This window comes from Calidris pugnax, unplaced genomic scaffold (genome assembly GCF_001431845.1).
Source record: "Calidris pugnax isolate Ruff unplaced genomic scaffold, ASM143184v1 scaffold50, whole genome shotgun sequence".
Lineage (NCBI taxonomy): Eukaryota > Metazoa > Chordata > Aves > Charadriiformes > Scolopacidae > Calidris > Calidris pugnax.
Window position 1 is genome coordinate 129219 of NW_015090780.1, and position 9191 is coordinate 138409.

Here is a 9191-nt window from a genome sequence, read left to right on the forward strand (position 1 = left end):
GTGTGCTCCATGTCTATGCCTGGAGGAGCTGAGTGAGAAAAATTGTCTCTTTTTCCTCTTTCTCATGGCTCCAGGGAACGTAAACAGAAATGAGCTGTACCTTGCTTTTTAACTCAAACAGGATGCTGTTCCTTAATGTGGCTTGCATCAATATTGCTGCAGACAAAACGAAACTATTATGAAACAAAACAAAACCATTATCAGACGAAAGCCATTGAGAGAAATAAGAGAGCTCATCGTTAGGAGATGATGTGAACCCAATTTAATGTTTCTAAGTGCTACCTCCAGGCTGCTGCCTCAGGGAAGGGCAGTCTTTGCAAGCAATTGACCTGTGCTCCTCTCCTGTGAGCAGAGAGAACAAACAAACCAGGACAGCTCCATTTCACCCATCAAGCCCAGAACCCAAATTCTGGTTGGAAAGGCTCATTCCTGAGAGCCTGCAAGGTCTGGACCCAGGGAGACCACCACTGACAAGCCCCACCAGTCACAGCCTGGGCTTGGCACTGGCAGTGGGCATCCCTCCTAAAGACAACCCTTCACATCTACAGGGCCAGGCTCTGTGTTTTCAGTCACACAACACAAACTGGATTTTTGGATGCGTGCAGGTGCATCCCAGAAAGCAGAGAGACATTTGTGGTTTCAATTCAAGTGGATTGCAGCTGAAAAATAGCTGATGCTGTGAAATAGAGGGAAAAATTGAGTCCTTCAAAACTCATTGCAGCTGAGGAGGAGGGGATCTACAAAACACAAGTACTTGGTTTCCTAAAAAAGATGACATTCCAAATGACCAGGACTTTAAAAGGACATATAAACAAACAGAAAAGGACATGAAGAAATGCTTATGCAATGTGCAGAACAGCTGGGATAAAATTAGAGAGGTTTTCCTCACCCTTCTCTTATGCTTCTTGAGAAATGATGGTGCCTTCTGCATTTGAACCTCGTGGTGACATCAGCAGAGAACACAGGAGAGACTAAGACCTTCACCATCTTCAGTCTGAGTAACCTGCCAGCGACACTTCCATCAGTACAACAAAGAGAATTATCCCTTTGCCACCTCTCTCACTAATAATTCAACAGGCAGTCATACCCAACAAATCAGATAATTAAGTAGAAAACCCTAAAAATATTTAAGACATTCTAACTCCCCTTTTTACTTTTTCTACAGAATAATCCACCCAACATCAGTGATTTCAGGGCCTGAAATACTTTGGAAGGCAGTTCCGAGTTGCTATTTGAAGCACACTTAAGTCATGCAAATCTCTATTTTTACTTAACACACTCTGATCCGCGCAGGGAACACTCCCTTACACGGGGCGGAAGCCAGAGGTCCTTCCCCCAGACAACTGAAAAATCCAGCCCTGGCAATAGCTATTCACAGGGCAGCGTCGGACAAACCGCTCTGGGTGTGCCCAATCTGCAAAAGCTGGTCTGTGCAAGTGTTTCATCGTGTGCTCTTATGCCCCTCAATTCCCCAAATCATGAAACAAAGATCATTTTGTACAAAACATTCATAATAAATACAGCTATCATTAAAAAATAATAAGGAACTTGCCCCTGTTGCTTTACTCTTATCTCTTAACGATGAGAAAAATGTACTTAGTTCTGAGAAGTTGAGTGATGAGATCTGGATACCCAAGAGCCCCACAGCATGAAATCTTAGCAGTACAAAAGATCTAAAAAAGACCCTAAAATCTTAGGAAAAGCAGAGTGAAAAGCTGATGAATTAATGCATCTTCTCCATGATATGACAGAGGCAGCCTCTTCCCAGGCACCACTCCCTGTAGGCAAACATACCCTTCCTGAGGTCACCTTGAGATCTTTCTGGCTGTGCCATCAAACCAAAGTCCTTTCTCCTCCAAAATAAAATTAGGAATAAACACATTCAGTGAATAGTATGAAGAGGCACAGCTCCAGCTGCAGCCAGAGTAACAAGAACACATCCTGCAGCCTTCCTCCTCCTCCTCCTCCCTTCCAGCTCCAGCAGGTACCCAGAGCCCCAGGGAACCCCCTCAAACAGAGACCATTCTGCTCCAGGTGCCTGAGCAGTGACCAGGCTGGCAATGGTCCCCCGCACAGGTCACCCTAACTTCTTGGGCTGCAGAATCACGCTCATTGCAGAGCTTCCCCTGCCTACATGGAGAGCAGGATGGGACCCTCTTCCTTGAGTCCCCAGTGTCCTCTCTCCTCTCCCACACACGCTGTGCAGTGCATCCTCACATTGCCCACGGGAAGGTGAACACACACGGCTGCTAATTTGTCATGAGGGAGGCAACACGCTGTGCCCACCCAAGCCCCAGAGCTGCTGCTGGCTGTGATATTATCAGCAGCCGCTGCCCAGGCTCTGCAGGGCTCAAAGCTATTTCATAGACAATAGGACACTTCAAGGCAGTCCCGTAATTGCATGCTAATGGCCCTTCCGAGAGCTCTGCGTGGCAAAAAGGCTCCTGCACGGATCTGCTAATTGCTCATCTGCCACCCTGCAGTAATGCCACACACTTGGCTATAGTCCCAGGGGATACACCCCAAAAATATATACATATATTTTAAGTGACATTTACAGATGACATGTCAACACCCAGCATTTCTGTCAACTGCAGACCTGGAAAATAGAAGCACAAAAAGCCTCCAATAGCCTTTCAGCCATGGATGGACACCATCTGGGTTTGAGCACCGCTCCTCTTTCAGGCCATCCTGGGTGTCACAGGAGCTCTGTCTTACCAGCCCACTTGACCAGAACCCCTGCTTTGAAAAGCTCTGCCCTCAAACCCACCCGCTGATGGTGGTGGTTTGCTCTGTCCCTTGCCTTCCATGCACAACTTGCAGCAGCTTTGGAGGCAGCCAGCGTAAAGGCCACTCGAGGGGAGGTTTTCACCTGCCCTACACGAAGGTGCCACCTGACTTGTGCCAACTAAAAGCTTGAGTTGCCACTTGGCTCACCAAGCATTAGAAGATCTGCACACCGGAGGTAATCAGTGGTCTCCTGCAGCCAGTTTTATTTCACAGGTGCCCACCCTGGGCTGGAGCTTTAACTCCCAAATTTCCACACTGGCAGTGCCCATTGCTGAGCCGCAGACTGTTCTGCTGCAGTGCCATTCTGCCTGAACTGGCCCAAATATATCATGATTTGTGATGGCAAACAAATCATCTACCGGCATCGCTGCTCCTGTAGTCTCATCCCTTGCTCAAACACAAGCTTCACACAGCCCATGTACACATACACGTTCTACACGCATAACTTATCTCCCTGATGTCTGCCAAAATTGTTCAGAAGGATTCGGATTCAATAGATAATTCTTCTGGAATAAAACACCACTCACCCAGGTTTGCTCTCTGTTGCCCCGTTGCCCCACTCGGAAGGGTGACAGCTCCCCATTAGCTCCCAACACATGAACAAAGGCAGGAGCTACTTAGGATGTGATGGAGACAAAACGCTCTGGATATCAGCTGGTCCCTGGCAGACTTAGGGGGGCTGGTGGCAGCGATGTTGTCAGGGCCATTGTTAAGGCCCACTTAGTTCCCAAGCTTCCAGTGATTTCACAAACAATGATATTTTTCCAGAAAAGGGATGATTATGAATAAATAAAATACCAAGGCGCGCTGTACAGTACAAAGCATTGTTCCACCACTTGTGTTTATATTTGTGTTCAACATGGGCGGGAGAGCTCAGGCCAAAATAAGCAATGTCATTTACTTATTAAAAGAAGATAAATATCTGTTTCTCATCATGCATTTCTGCCATAACTCTAAACACAGGAGAGAGAAAGCATCTACAGGCTTCTTTCCCTACAACCAGAAAGATGGCTCAGGCTTCCAGCACGACACCTGCCCTCCGAAGGATGCTCCACTGCCCTTTGCTGGGACAAGCTGCTTCCCGTGGTTCCACACTCAGCCTTTTTAAGGCTGCAATCCAAGCCCTGCTGGTGCTTACGGCGATGATGTAGTGGAAGCTGCCACATGTTTAAGCTTTCCCTAACTGTCCCCTACGGTCTACTAAGTATAATTACCAAATAATGTGAGCGAACATGAATGTGTCCTCGGCAATTAGGGTGCCGCCATGGAAGGGCTATCAGCTACTCAAGCTGTCTCTCTTGCTGGGGGTCTCTGGCCAGCCACCATTATCACCCTACCCCATCATCTCGCACACGTTAGCAGAACGCCACGCACCACTCCACTTTCCCCCAAAGCAAAGCTTCTGACAGGTTGCTGCTCAGGATTTCAGGCAATAAAAATAACAAACTATCAGTGTTTTAAGGACCAGGTGTTCATAGGAAGGATTACGAGCCTGTACAAATGGTGTAGTTGCACTTCACGCCACCTGCTTCCCCGTATAAATCCATATGGCCAGGTCTCTTCCCCATCGCGTGGACTCTCACCTGTGTGTCTCATCCCCCAGAGCCCATGGCCCCAGTTCTGCTCCAGAGGCAGTGCCACGGGATGGAGTTGTGCCCATCGACTGCCCTCAACGCCTGCGATACCACAGGGACCAAATAGGAGGATCACAAGGCCAGAGAAAGGACCACAAAGGAGACAATTTAGCCATTAGTAAAAATAAAGCTCACAAGTTCCTTTTCTTGATCTCACATCTCTGCTCTTTCCACCCATCTTGAACCTGCCCCCAAGAGATTTAACTCTCGGAAGAGGGACAGAGGCAGCAACATGCCTGCGCCCTTTGTCAGCTCTGAGCAACCTGCTCAGCCAGTTCTCAATGAGCTTGGTTTTCATCGTCTGTGTTTTTAAATGATCTATTCCAAGGAATGACTCTGCTTTCACAGGATTCCGGGAAGCCGGCACACCCACACCAGGCACCTGAAAACCCAGCCAAGACAGGGCACGGCTGCAGTGGCTCCTGCCTGACGACACTGGTGTCCTGCACACCCTTTTTGGGAAGGGTCTGACGGTGATGGGAGCTCCATGCAACCTGCCCCACCTGCAGTTAGTTACTTCAGAGCATGTACACTAATAATTGCAATTATTGTAAACATGAACATTGGCTGCAAATATTTTCAAAAATGACAATGTGTGGTCGCAAGAATTGCGGCATATTCTCACCATGTTTAATTGTATTTTGGCCAGGCTGAAATTAATTTTTACTTGCTACAACCTATGACAATGTGTGGTCACAAGAATTGCAGTGTATTCTCACCATGTATTTTGGCCGGGCTGAAATTAATTTTTACTTGCTACAACCTTAAAATTTAAGTGTCTGCCCCTAGAACGTGGCTGAATTTAGATTTGTTTCCTCAAAGAGCAACAGATCTTACGACATCTTTGGAGACCAAAAGCTAGAGGCCAAAATAACTAACACTTTGGGCACAAGGCAACTAAAAATAAACAGAGAGAAGTTTTTATGTATTTCTTTTCTTTTAAAAAATCTATATATAAGTAGGAATGTACTGTAAGTGCTATCAGGGACCCTTCAGAGGCACGGAATGTTCCTGTACTTGCCTCGTTTCAGCCCTTTTGCATGGCACCAGCTCTGGAGACCCGCTGGCACTTCAACTGGACTCAAATCCCACTCCCTGATCTTCCACACCAACCAACCAAAGGCTAAAAGCATTTTTAAGAAGGAAACCCTTTTCGTAGGAACCATGCATCCCTCCACACTTTCAAACGAGAATACACAGAGTATAAACAAATTACAAGTTAATTATAAAGCCAGTCATAGCAGCTAATAAAACACTGGAGGGCAAATATCTGCTCAGAGGGGATTATTCTGCCACAGAACCGAGGTCCCACTTCACAAAAAGCCAGCTGATATTAATGGGTGAGTACTCCACGTGGTTGTACCTACCTATCTCCCAGACAGCTTCCACAGTCTGACACTGCTGTTGCTGTTGAAGTAATGATAAGCCTGAGACTCTTTATATACAAAATGTGAGATATGTTCTTCAAATGACCCTCCAAGAGCTTAGAAGCTCTGAAGGGAACAGGGATGAAATCCAACCATTCACAATCTGCTGAACAGATAACATAAAATTCATGAAGATTCTCACTAAGGACAAGCTCAACAATTTATGGAGGTTCTTGTCGGTTTAACCTTTACATCTTTTCCACTACCTAAATTATTTCTATAGAAATTGTCCCTGTGACTTTAAGAAACTCATCTGCCAAAAAAAAAAAAAGGAAAAAGAAAAAGGGGGACTTTCATCTCTTCAAGGATATGGACTGCAATAAGATAAACAATGTGTAGGGTTCAGTAGTTCACAGCAAATATTAGACCAAAATCTATGACTCTTAGACACAGAATTAATCAGTTGAGCACAGTCTGGTTTAGAGAGTTGCCTGATGTGAAGTCAGGATCCTGCTGGACAATATTTCTGTGTTCAGTTTCCTCCTGAGGATACTCTAATTCACCTTAAAGCCCAGTCAAGATGATCCAGTCATTAGCATCCGTAGACGTGGGTCTGGGCAACTGCTCTCACCTTTGCAGTGCTCTGCTCAGTATTCACCCAGCAGCTCTCCTCTGTTATCCCCCGATGATAAACACAGCCATCCTCAGAAGTGGTGACTAGGACAGTTGTTTCACAATTTTATTCACATTTCTGTTGGAAAATCACCTAGATGGGAGGACACAGAGCAACTCATACATCATCTGCTCTCCTCCTCTGTAACCAGCAGGTAGGCTGCAGAGCTGGACCAGCCCTTCCAATATCTTGTACAGCTGCTGCTTCATGCCTTAGATCTTTCTGCCAGTTTTGCTCATTTTGTTTTGCCTAAAACTTCATTTTTAGCAGCAGCTCTCTGGTTCTTGAGAGAACTGACACATATCTTGACATTTTCACCTTCTGCTGGTTGCACTGTCTGCAAATGTCAGCAGCATCATCACATGCCCAAAGCTCCTACACTTCAAATCATACCCTACAGACCATTACAGTCCTGCTTTTATCTGAAGTACATTCTACATGTTTGAAGTCCGTGACAGCACTTTTTGAGGGGCGTTATTTCTTTCAAGATTAAGCACAAGAGAATGTCTTGTAAAGACAGATTCTGCAGCAACTTTACCAAGATATAAAATAGCCACAATTAGAAAGCTGTGCTGCTGACCAAGACGAGGCAGAGAGAAGCAAGAATGTTAGGAGGTGATGTTTCTTCATTTCTAAAAGAATCTGTTGCTTGGAAGCAGGATTCACAGAGAAGAAGGACCACTGCTTACACAGTGAGCAGTTTGGATCAAGCCTGACTTTGCTCCAGCTCTTGCCTAAACCACAGAACCACACTTGCCAATGTCCTTTTGCTTGAGCAGTCTCTTCTCCTTTGGGCTCCTTCACAAGTGAAGCAGATGCCAAGTCCCTGCTAAAGCAAAAACAGGAAGCAGAAGTCTCTTTATCCCCTTGAGACATCATGTAAGACTGGCTATATGAGCCCACCCAACGTGCTTCCCTCTCATCAGCCTCACTTATAGTTTGCACAAAAACTTTCTGTTTCTTTTGCATATTTCTCATGGATTCCTGTTGACTCTCTGTAGATGTCTGACCACTGGAAATGAGTCATGTTCCATCATGAAAGCTTCTACTGATGTTTTCTACTATCTTTCATCCATCATGCTGCATTTAATACCATTCATTGGTTCTAATAATAGCCACTAAGAGCAAAACAGTACCCACTACTAGAAGCACTTGGAAAAGTGTAATCACTTGTTCAGAGACACGCCTGGCAGAACATCTCCTCTAGAGTCAACTGATAATGGCTCTGCTGAGAACAGCACAGAGCCATCAGCTCAGCAAAAGATGCCTCCACATCTGAATAATATTCATTAGAAAACCAAGAAGATTAAATCTACACACTCCCACACACACACACACACACACTCCCCTGTTACTTATTTCAAAATTAACTGCTTTGGGAAAACACAGAACATGATGCATTTGCAAAGAACACATCGATCCTGCTCAGGTGCTTGCAGTGCCACTGGAGGAGATTCTGAGCACCACCATGTAAATCAGAGCACTGAGTCATGATCAGAGTCTGAATCTAAATTTGTTCCATTGATGTGGCAGAAGATTTGTTCCACATCAAGCAGTTTATGTTATGATGCTCAAGTGAGTAGATGTAGTTCATGTTTCAGTCTGCTAAAAACCAAGATATTGCTTAGAAACACGGTCCATTTAATTCTACTTGTTTTTTACTGCTAGACTACTATTAATACGCACACTGCTTTTATTTGGCTCACTTCTCCATCACTGTTCAACTAGTTTCTAGTGGGCAGTTCTCCAAAACCATAATACCTCCAAAAATACTTCACCGTGGTTCCAGCTCAGAAAAGGCTAAAGACAGACGGGACTGCAGAAGAGCGATAAAGCATCATGTAACAAAGCCCATCTCCATGTGTTAATTAGCACTGATGAGAAACAAATTTAACTTTTAAAAACATTTCTTAAGTAAGCTTAAGTGTAATTTGATGAGTTGGACAATGCATAGTTTGAGTGCCTGCATGAAACAAATAAAGCATTCATCAGAGGAACTGGTAATTGGATAGTCCAGAGAGAGGGAGCAGCTCCCTGCGCACACCCGGGTCTCAGATACACCTCTGCCATTAGGAATGGGATGATTACAGACCTGATTGCATCAGGAGACCAGCTCACCTTTTCAGCACGGAAAGACATGCATCTTGCAGTTCCATCCAGTGTCACACAAGGATGTCTTTGAATCCCTGATGGATTATGTGGCTCACGCAAGCTGTCCCCAAGAGGAGAGAGCAACCTCCAGCACCAAGACCTCATCAGTTATGCACCAACTCTTTATAAAACGTATAACTTCAGAACAAGTCACTATACAAATTTATAAATGAGAACGAAGAACAAACTCATTACTAGCTCTCGATGGAGACAGGACATGATAGCTATCAGACAAATGTAGTAGTACAATAACTGGATCAGAAGATCTGTAAATAGAGCTTGTTAGAATCGGAGGCTCTGTAACAATTTTAAAGGAGAAAGGATACAATGCCTTAAGGACATCTGCAGTGCTGTATTAGTAGTGAGAGTGCCATTAATACTGAAATACTGTCGTGCAGAGTCTGTCTAAATCATCATCTCCTCACAGGTATATTGAGAAGGATTTCTCTTCTCTCAGCCATGTCCCTCTTTCAGCAGGAAGGTGGTGCCTGTGAAGAAGTTGCTCACTGTACCATGACACACATCAACAACAGGACAACGGTCCATCAATATCTTCCTGCCAGGAATGGTTTGCAG